This window comes from Balaenoptera borealis, assembly GCF_965194805.1.
Source record: "Balaenoptera borealis genome assembly, contig: HAP1_SCAFFOLD_594, whole genome shotgun sequence".
Taxonomy (NCBI): Eukaryota; Metazoa; Chordata; class Mammalia; order Artiodactyla; family Balaenopteridae; genus Balaenoptera; species Balaenoptera borealis.
The window spans coordinates 137,868-148,221 of NW_028123605.1; the positions used below are offsets into that span (position 1 = coordinate 137,868).

A 10,354-nucleotide genomic window follows, 5' to 3' on the forward strand; every position below is an offset into this window, starting at 1 on the left:
CAGGGGACAGGGAGGATAAGCCCCCCACTCGTAGGGCAAGGAGTGGCTCAGCTTTGTGAGCTGAGGATGGCCCACGAGGTTCCAGAGAGAAGGGTCCCTGCTCCGTTCCTGCTCTGTGCACCCCATTCCCAGCCTGAGAAGCCCAGAGCCACCCACCCCCCCACAACACACACACACCAGGGAGGAGAGCCAGTCACCCTGGCTCCCAGCCTCCGGCTCCAAGGCTCCCGGCACTAGGAGCTATTTTCAGCTTTCATGCCCTAGGACACGGCCAGAGCTATTGTCTCCGGAAACTCTCTGTCTGTCTCTCCCCCGGCCTCCCTCCCTTCCTCCCTCCCTCCTCCGCTTCTTCCCCTCCAGCTCCATCTGTCCTCCCCTCCACCCTGCATTTCTACCCAGGATGGCTCACAGACAGCTGCTCCCCGTGCCCACCTGCCACCATTCCATGGATGTCAAAGCAAGCCCTGGGGACTTCCCTGGAGGTCCAGTGATTAAGACTCCGAGCTTCCACTGCAGGGGACGCGGGTTCGATCCCTGGTCAGGGACATAAGATCCCACATGCCACACAGCACGGCCAAAACAAAATGAATAAATAAAGTTATAGTGATGAAACAGCCCTAGTGGTGCAAGGATGGGACGTATAGCTCTATGGTATAGAAAAAAGGTCCAGAAACAGATATATGAGAACTTGATATGATAGAAAGTGGGGAAATTAAGGAGTTTTCAATAAATGGCATTAGGACAATTGCATATCCATGTGGGGAAAAGTAAATTAGAAAAAAAAAAAGCAAGCCCTGGTCAGGTGTGACCTTGGGCCCAGGGCCATTGGCACAGGTTGTCATGTGGGATGTTCTTCCTTAGACTCCTCCCTCCCTCCTGTGTCACTGTCACTTCCTCCAGAACCTTCCTGGACTCCCCTCCACAAGCCCAGGGTGTGCCCTCACCCGCCCTGGATCACCAGAATTCCAATCCCGGCCCACCCTTCCCCGCCAGGTAGAGAACTGTGCATGGTCAATAAGACCGTAGAGGTCATTGGCCATTGCTATTGCAGCTGGAATTGTTACTGTGTTTAGATAGGGTGACCAACACCCGCCCCCAGTTTGCCCAGGACCGCTCAGGTTTGAGCGCTGGAACTCTGGGGAAACTCTCAGTCCCGGGGAACCCCAGAAGGCTGGTCAGCCTATTTAGGACAGATCTTTCACTTGATCTCCCAACCCCCGAGAGCCAGAAAGGGAATCTCCCCCCTCCTTCCATTGTAACCTTCATTCATTCATCCACTCATCCCTTTATTCAACTCCTTTATTCAGCAAGTATTTATGAAGCATCTACTACACAGCAGACACTCTTCTAGGTGCTGGGGACATAACAGCATCCCTGTCCTCAAAGAGCTCACGTTCTAGTGAGGGCAGCAAACAGTAAACTGAGAAGGTGTGATTTATTACATGGGGATGATGTCTCGGAGACCACTGCAGGGCAGGGGAGGTGGGAGAGGAAAGGGGCAGTTCTAAATGCAGGCGCTGACGGGATTGGGGCAGACCTTGCCCTGGGCCAGGCTGGTTGCTTCAACACAGCTGTCCTCGCCCAGAGCCATCCTGCCCCCGCCTCACCCAGTTCTTCCGTGATGTGTGGGGAAAATCTGTGGTTGTCACAACTGGGAGGGAGGGCCCCTGGAATCAAATGGGTGAGGCCAGGGATGCTGCTAAACCCCACACAGTGCCCAGGAGGGGCCCTCAGCAGAGGATGACCCGCCCCGAATAACCCCAGTGCCACGGGGGAGACCCTGCACTAATATTATTCAGACCCGCTGGTGCCCCGATTCCTGCACAGGCAGGGACTCTAACCGGCTCACCTCTGTATCCCGAGGTGACCTAGAGTGGGGCAGCCACGAGGGCTGAGATGAGTATCGGGGGTGAAATGACAAACCTCTGCACCCACTCTCCCCTCCACACCCCAGGGGCGATGGTCTCTATCTCCTCCCCGTGCAGGTAGCTTTTCCCTGAGCCATTTCTTCTTGTCAAGGTCCCTGTCGCAGGTTGGGTTCCCCGAAGATGACGTTGAGAGCAAGGATTGGAGTGCAGGTGGTTGATGTGAGGCGTGCAGGAACAGATACAGCTGCCATAGGGTCCCACAATTCCACTCCCGGGCATAGACCCGGAGAAAACTCTAATTCAAAACTATACATACACCCCTGGCATTTCCCTGGTGGTCCAGTGGTTAAGAATCCATGCTTCCAGTGCAGGGGGCGTGGGTTCCATCTCTGGTCAGGGAACTAAGATCTCACATGCCGTGTGACAATAAAAGAAGAAAGAAAAAAGAAAGAAAGAAAGAGAGAAAGAGAGAGAAAGAAAGAAAGAAAGAAAGAGAAAGAGAGAGAGAGAAAGAAAGAAAGGAAGAAAGGAAGAAGGAAAGAAGAAAGAAAGAAAGATACATGCACCCCAACGTTCATTGCAGCACTATTTACAGTAGCCAAGACATGGAAGCTACCTAAATGTCCACTGATGGATGAATGGATAAAGAAGATGTGGTACATATATACAATGGAATATTATTCAGCCATAAAAAGAATGAAATAATGCTATTTGCAGCAACGTGGATGGACCTAGAGATTATCATACTAAGTGAAGTAAGTCAGAAGAGAAAGACAAATATCATATGATCTCACTTATATGTGAAATCTAAAATACGACACAAATGAACGCGTCTACAAAACAAAAACAGACTCACAGACATAGAGAACAGACTTGTGGTTGCCAAGGGGGAGAAACAGTGAGGGAGGGTTGGATTGGGAGTTTGGGGTTAGCAGATGCAAACTATTAAATATAGGATGGATAAACTACAACGTCCTACTGTCTAGCACAGGGAACTATATTCAGTATCCTGTGATAAGCCATAACGGAAAAGAAAAAAGTTTTATTTATAGGTTCCATCCCTAACTGAGCTGGCCCATCCCCTCCCATGTTTCTAAGTGCAGCCCGAGGCTGCAGACTTCCCACCGTGGTCTTCAGCTCCAGAGCAAGCCACCTGCGAACCACCCACATCTTCCCAGGGGCTGGCAACTCTCCTTTGCTACTGATTCCAAGACACATCCAAATAGCAAAAATGTGACCATGAAAAGAAACTCAGGCATGTTCAAATCAGGGAAATAACATTCTTAGCTCTGTTCAGTACTCGCTTAATTTTACAAGAGCTTAGAGTTACAAAAAAGTTGCAAAGATCTGTACAGAGTGTACAGAGTGCCGTGGACCCTGACCCAGTACCCCTATTTCCAACTCATTAGTACCTTAGTGTGACATGTTTATCCAACTAAGGAACCAAGATGGATACATTGTTATTAACTAAAGTCCACACTTTATTAGAATTTCCCTAGTATTCCCCTAACATCCTTTTTCTGTCCCAGTCTCCTCTGGGCTGTGACATTTCTCAGACGTCGCTGGGTTTTGATACCTTGAAAGTTTTGAGGAGGACTGGTCAGGTGTTTTGTCCCTCAATTTGTTAGTCTGTTTGTTTTCTGATGTTTTCTTATGGTTGGTCTGGAGTTATGGGGTTTGGGGCGGAAGACCCAGACAGAGATAAAAATGCCATTCTCCTCAGGTCACATCAAGGATACACACCACCAACGGGACTTATGACAAACGATTTTACCCTTGATCACCTGGCCAGTATTGTCTTTTTTTTCTTGCTGCGTTGGGTCTTCGTTGCGTGTGGGCTTCTGTAGTTGTGGCACGGGGGCTCAGTAGTTCTGGCTCCCAGGATCTAGAGTGCAGGCTCAGTAGTTGTGGCCCACGGGCTTAGTTGATCTGCGGCACCTGGGATCTTCCCGGACCAGGGCTTGAACCTGTGTCCCCTGCATTGGCAGGCGGATTCTTTTCTTTTCTTTTTTTCTTTTGCAACCAAAACGTTAATCCCAAGGATTCTCACAAAACATATTACAAATGACAGCATGAAAAAAAAAATTGCACAGTAACTCAAAGTTCAGCTCTACAATATACTCTTAATCTGGCAGGACATTGGTATCTTGATAATCTCAAATTTCCAAAAAATATTACAAAGAGCTATGTATTCATGTACAGCAATCACAGAGGGGACGTATGACCTAACTCAAAGGTAAACTAACTTCCTTGAAACTTCTTAGATTTTAAACTCCCTGGACAATCTCTTGTCCGGTGTGAAGACTAGTGGAATTTTTAAACCTCTAATCTAGGGTAAGGGTGCGGCTTTCATTTTTACCTGCTGGCTTGGGTTCACAGCACCTTTTAAAGACTGCTTGCTTAACTACAGCTGCATACCATATCCCAGCTACAGAAAGTCTTTTCAATGTTTGCCAGTGTTGTTTCCATAATAGTAAACATCACACTTTAGGTGGGCAGGAGTTAGAGTTTTATTATCAGTCTAGGCAAGACCAAAAATTCAAAGCAAGTTCAATTTTGCTTAAGGGAACATTGTAACAATTCTTCATATTACATGCCTCCCAGGACCCATTTCAAACCATAGAGAATGACACCTTTATGTGTCACTGTCCCAAGAGACAAACAAATGTGAACAACTAAAACATTTAAAAAGTGCACCAAGCTTCGGAAGTCTCAAACAAAACTTGAATTTTCTGTACATACTCCTGCCAAATGAAGTTATTGCCTGTACACCACTCCTCTTGCAAAGTGGTCTTCTATTTCCTTTCATCTGACCTAGATCGGCTAGGAGACCTAGAGAAAGATCGGGACGGCTTGTGATTTCTCTCTTGGGACAGGGATCTCTCTCTTCTCCTATATCTAGAAAGGGACCTGCTCTGGCTGACGGAGAAGGCTCTCCATCTTGGAGATGTGTGGGAGGTGGAGGACTCCTCCTCCCATAATCATCTCGAGGGCGACGACCCCAAGAAGGAGGCGGTCACGATTTCGACTTCTCTTTTCCCCATTCGACAGGTCCACTCTTACTCGGCAGCCACATAGTGTTCTCCCATCTAGTTCTCGGACAGCATCGGCTGCATCTTGGGGATCTTCACATTCAACGAGAGCGAAGCCGGGAGGGTTTTTAGCACCCCACACACTTCACAGTGGTCCATAATAGCCTAAAGCTCGTTCCAATTCAGCCTTGTTACCACTGTTTCCAAGATTCCCTACATAAACTTTACAGTCCAACGGACAGGAATCACGTTGCAAGACCCTCGTGGCTCCTGGGTTTCACGGGCCACAGGGTGGTCCCGGGCCTCTAGAATCTGGTAGCTGAATCTGCTCGCACAAGCTGTCCTGTGGGGATGCGTTTTCCCCTATGTGTCCAGCCCGGGGCCCTGCTCTCTTGGCCTGGCCTCCCGGGTGAGAGGGTGAACCCCAGCTCCCTGGAGCAGACACTCAGAGCCCTGGTGACCGGACTCACGGCTGACGGGGCTGGAGCGGCGGCTGGACACGTGTGGCCAGCCTGGTGGTGTTTGGCCCCGTCTGCAGTTCCAGTTCCAGCTGAGAAAGAGCCTCCCTGTGTTACTTTCTCCTGGTTGTGTAAGGATCCCCGGTGTCATTTGACAGAAATGTAGACGGTGTGTTCTTTCTCTCTTTTCTCCCTGCTTCCTCTCCTCCCTCTCTGCCTCCCTCTCTCCCTGTACCTCTTTCCCTGTTCCGCTCTCCCTCTACCTCTTTCCCACTCCCTCTCTCGCTCTCCCTCTGTCTCTTCCTCTCTCCCTCCCTCTCTCCCTCTCCCTCCCTCTCCCTCTCTCTTTCCTCTCCCTATCTCCCTCTCTCCTCTCTCCCTCTTCCCTCTTCCTCTCCCTCTTCCCTCTGCCTCTTTCCTCTGCCTCTTTCCTCTCCCTCTTCCCTCTCCTCTTTCCCTCTCCTTCTCTCCCTCCCCCTCTCTCCCTCTCCCTCTCTCCCCCCTCTCTCTCCCTCTTCCTCTCTCCCTCTCCCCTGTCTCTGCCTCTCCCTCCGTCTCTCCCTCTGGGAGGGAGTGAGGGAGATGGAGAGATGGAGGGAGCGGGAGAGTTGGAGGGAGAGGGAGAGGGAGAGGGAGAAGAGGGAGGAGAGGGAGGGAGGAGACGTCTCTCCCTCCCTCTGCCTCCCTCCCTCTCCTCTCTTTCCCTCTCCCTCCGTCTCTCCGTCTCCCTCACTCCCTCTCAGAGAGGGAGAGACGGAGGGAGAGGCAAAGACAAGGGAGAGGGGGAGAGGGAGAGAGGGAGGGGGAGAGAGAGGGGGGAGAGAGGGAGAGCTCTCTTCCTCCCTCCCTCTCCCTCTCTCCTCCTTCTCTCCCTCTCTCCCTCACCCTCTCTCCCTCTCCCTCCCTCCATCACTTTCCCTCCTTCTCCCTCTCCCTCTCTCCCTCCCAGAGAGGGAGAGACAGAGGGAGAGGGAGAGGGGGGAGACAGGGACACGGAGAGGGAGGGAGGGAGGGAGGGAGACAGAGAGGGAAGCAGGCACCCTCTCGCCTTCTCCCTCTCCCTACCTCCTTCTCCGACTCCCCCTCTCCTCTCCCTCTGTCTCTCCCTCTCCCTCCCTCCCTCTAGGAGAGGGAGAGGGAGAGGAAGGGAGGGAGAGGGAGAGAGGGAGGGGAAGGGAGACGGAGAGGGAGAGACGTCTCGTCCTCCTTCCCTCTCCCTCCCTCGCCCTTTCCCTTCCTCTCTCCCTCTCCCTCCCTCTGTCTCACCCTCTCCCTCCCTCTGTCTCTCCCTCTCCCTCACTCCCTCCCAGAGAGGGAGAGATGGAGGGAGAGGGAGAGACGAGGGAGAGGGGGAGAGGGAGAGAGGGAGGGGGGAGAGAGGGAGAGGGAAGAGGGAGAGTGGGAGAGAGGGAGAGAAGGAGGAGAGAGGGAAAGGGAGGAAGAGACCTCTCTCTTTCTCCCTCTCTCCGTCTCTCCCTCTCTCCCCCTCTCTCTCCCTCTCCCTCTCTCCCTCTTCCCTCTCTGCCTCTTCCCTCTGCCTCTTTCCTCTCCCTCTTCCCTCTCCTCTTTCCCTCTCCTTCTCTCCCTCCCCTCTCCCTCTGGGAGGGAGTGAGGGAGATGGAGAGATGGAGGGAGCGGGAGAGTTAGATGGAGAGGGAGAGGGAGAGGGAGAAGAGGGAGGAAAGGGAGGGAGGAAACGTCTCTCCCTCCCTCCCTCCCTCTCCTCCCTCTCCCTCTCCCTCCGTCTCTCCGTCTCCCTCACTCCCTCTCAGAGAGGGAGAGACGGAGGGAGAGGCAAAGACAAGGGAGAGGGGGAGAGGGAGAGAGGGAGGGGGAGAGAGAGGGGGGAGAGAGGGAGAGCTCTCTTCCTCCCTCCCTCTCCCTCTCCCCTCCTTCTCTCCCTCTCCCTCCCTCCATCACTTTCCCTCCTTCTCCCTCTCCCTCTCTCCCTCCCAGAGAGGGAGAGACAGAGGGAGAGGGAGAGGGGGGAGACAGGGACACGGAGAGGGAGGGAGGGAGGGAGGGAGACAGAGAGGGAAGCAGGCACCCTCTCGCCTTCTCCCTCTCCCTACCTCCTTCTCCGACTCCCCCTCTCCTCTCCCTCTGTCTCTCCCTCTCCCTCCCTCCCTCTAGGAGAGGGAGAGGGAGAGGAAGGGAGGGAGAGGGAGAGAGGGAGGGGGAGGGAGACGGAGAGGGAGAGACGTCTCGTCCTCCTTCCCTCTCCCTCCCTCGCCCTTTCCCTTCCTCTCTCCCTCTCCCTCCCTCTGTCTCACCCTCTCCCTCCTTCTGTCTCTCCCTCTCCCTCACTCCCTCCCAGAGAGGGAGAGATGGAGGGAGAGGGAGAGACGAGGGAGAGGGGGAGAGGGAGAGAGGGAGGGGGGAGGGAGGGAGAGGGAAGAGGGAGAGTGGGAGAGAGGGAGAGAAGGAGGAGAGAGGGAAAGGGAGGAAGAGACCTCTCTCTCTCTCCCTCTCTCCGTCTCTCCCTCTCTCCCCCTCTCTCTCCCTCTCCCTCTCTCCCTCTCCCTTGTCTCTGCCTCTTCGTCTCTCTGTCTCTGGGAGGGAGTGAGGGAGATGGAGAGACGGAGGGAGAGGGAGGAGAGGGAGCGAGGAAGAGGGAGAGAGGGAGGGAGAGAGGGAGAGAGGGATAGAGGGAGGGAGGGAGAGATGTCTTTGTCTTTCCCTCCCTCCATCACTCTCTCCCTCTTCCCCCTCCCTCTCCTGCTCCCTGTCCCTCTCCCTCCCTCTATCCCTCTCTCCCTCTCCCCCCTCCCTCTCCTGCTCCCTGTCCCTCTCCCTCCACCTCCTTCCCTCTCTGGAGAGGGAAGGAGGTGGAGGGAGAGGGTGAGGGAGAGGGAGCACGAGAGGGAGAGAGGGAGAGGGAAAGAGGTATAGGAAGAGCGGAACAGGGAAACAGGGACAGGGAAAGGGGGACAGGGAGAGAGGGAGAGGGAAAGAGGGAGAGGGAGAGGGAGAGCAGAGCAGGGAAACAGGGACAGGGAAAGAGGGAGGCAGAGAGGGAGATGGAAACGGGGAAAGGGAGGGGGGACGGATAGAGGGAGAGGGAGAGAGGGACAGGGAAAGAGAGACAGGGATGGAGGGAGGGAGAGAGGGACAGGACAGGGCAAGAGGGACAGGGAGAGAGGGAGGGAGAGAGGGAGGGAGAGAGGCAGAGGGAGAGATGGAGGGAGAGTGAGAGGCAGGGAGGTAGAGGGAGGGAGGGAGGGAGGGAGACAGAGAGGGAGACAGGGAGAAGGGCTGATGGGGGCTCCCTCCCCCTCCCATCCTCTGCCCACTGCTTTCTCTTTTTTCTGCTTCAACAAACACCAGGCGCCTTTCAGATCAGCCCTGAAGTCAACGTTGATGCTTGGGACGGCCTGACCTCCCCGCTGCCTTCCAGCCCAGGACCACAGCTGGGAGATGAAGTCTGCGGGGCCCTGGGGGGGGGCGGCGGCGGCGGAGGTGGTGGAGGCAGGCACCTCCTCTGACGCCCAATCTCTCCTCGTTTACGAGGCAGCCGCCAGCTCCCCTCCCTGACTCCCCAAGATTTGGGGCCATTTTAATATGTGTCGATAATGCCATGAGCTACTATTTAACTTTTCCACGAGGACCCATCTCCCGAAATGCAGTGGTTTTCAGGCTTGGCTGCACTAGAGAACCCCCAGGGAAAGGAGAGACGTCTGTACCTCCCTCTCTCTCCCTCTCCCTCCGTATCTCCTTCTGGCTCTCTCCCTCTCCTTCTGGGGTGATGCCCGATGAGCTCAGATTCGCAGATGTTCCCCCCATCCCCTCTCTGTGCCTTGCGTGGGGCCTGGGCCTTCTCACTGTGGCCCGGGAACAGCCTCGACATTCAGACATCGGTTCCTGCAAGGACACTTGCGTTTGGTCCATACCGCATGTGGCTGCAGTCTGTGCTTCTCCCGTTTAGCATCTTCAGTAGATGGGGGCTGTGCATGAGCCCTTCATCTTCCCCGCAGACACCACTGGTGCTTGCTCGGCCTCGCGGGTGATGTCCACGGGGGACAGACCTGTGTCCCCACCTTCTTGGGCTGCAGACAGGCCACGTTGGTCCTGTGGTGACTGGGGGCTCCCAGGAGAACCCCACCGCAGACCCAGAGAGGTGGCCCCAGAGAAGGTGGCGTACGCCTGGGGCCAGGCCTCACCAGCCAACCACGGGGCACCTGCAGCAACAGGTCTCTCGCCGTCCAGGGGCTGGGTGTTCGGGCGCCGTGGGGATGAGCTGCTGTCTGCACGGCAGCCAAGTTTGTATTGTTGAGCCCGGGGAGGCCCCTGGGTGGCTCCTGGAGAGCCTGGTCACATTTCTTCCTGCCCTTGGCCTTAGAGCTCATCATGGTTCACGCCGTTTCTGGTTCCAAAAGGACCTGTGTTCATAAAGACCACATGTTAGGACAGCACCAAAGTGTCTAGAAATCCAGGCCAGGAGGAGGAGGGAGGGGGTTTGGCTGTGCCTGCCAGTGGCCTGAGAGCCCTCCCACCCACAGAGACCTGGCCCGGGGCCTGTGGGGAGGGCATGGCCCACGGTCCCCAGCGCTGGCTGTCTCTGGGTTCCAGGAGAACTGCGCGATCCTCGGGGAGCTGGTAAGGCTGCAGGCTCAGAAGTCCCGCCTGCTGGGATTCAGCACGCGTGCCGACTCTGTGCTGGAGATGAACATGGCCAAGACCAGCCAGGTGGTGGCCACTTTCCTAGGTAACCCCGCCTCCCCGAGTCCCAGTGGGGACGGGGGTCAGGTGGACCTTGACTGGACGTGGTGCTGCCTGAGACCCCACTGTGTCAGCCCTTGGGGGTCGCCTTCCCCAACCCTTCATTCTGCCTCGAGGGGCGTGGGGTGGGGGGCGGCTGGGCGGCTGCCACAGGGACATAGCTGAGCCTCTCCCCTCCGCCCGCAGATGAGCTGGCCCAGAAGCTGAAGCCCCTCGGGGAGCAGGAGCGGCCCTGATCCTGGAGCTAAAGAAGGCTGAGTGCCAGAGGCGGGGCCTG

At 55.4% G+C, this 10,354-nt stretch overlaps 1 pseudogene across 1 annotated transcript; it reads right to left on the reverse strand.

The window, feature by feature from the left end:
* Positions 1–4,663: 4,663 nt before the first annotated feature.
* Positions 4,664–5,150, reverse strand: LOC309621531 (serine/arginine-rich splicing factor 3 pseudogene; annotated as a pseudogene). Its single transcript has one exon. The product of its transcript is annotated as a serine/arginine-rich splicing factor 3 pseudogene (transcript).
* Positions 5,151–10,354: the final 5,204 nt, after the last annotated feature.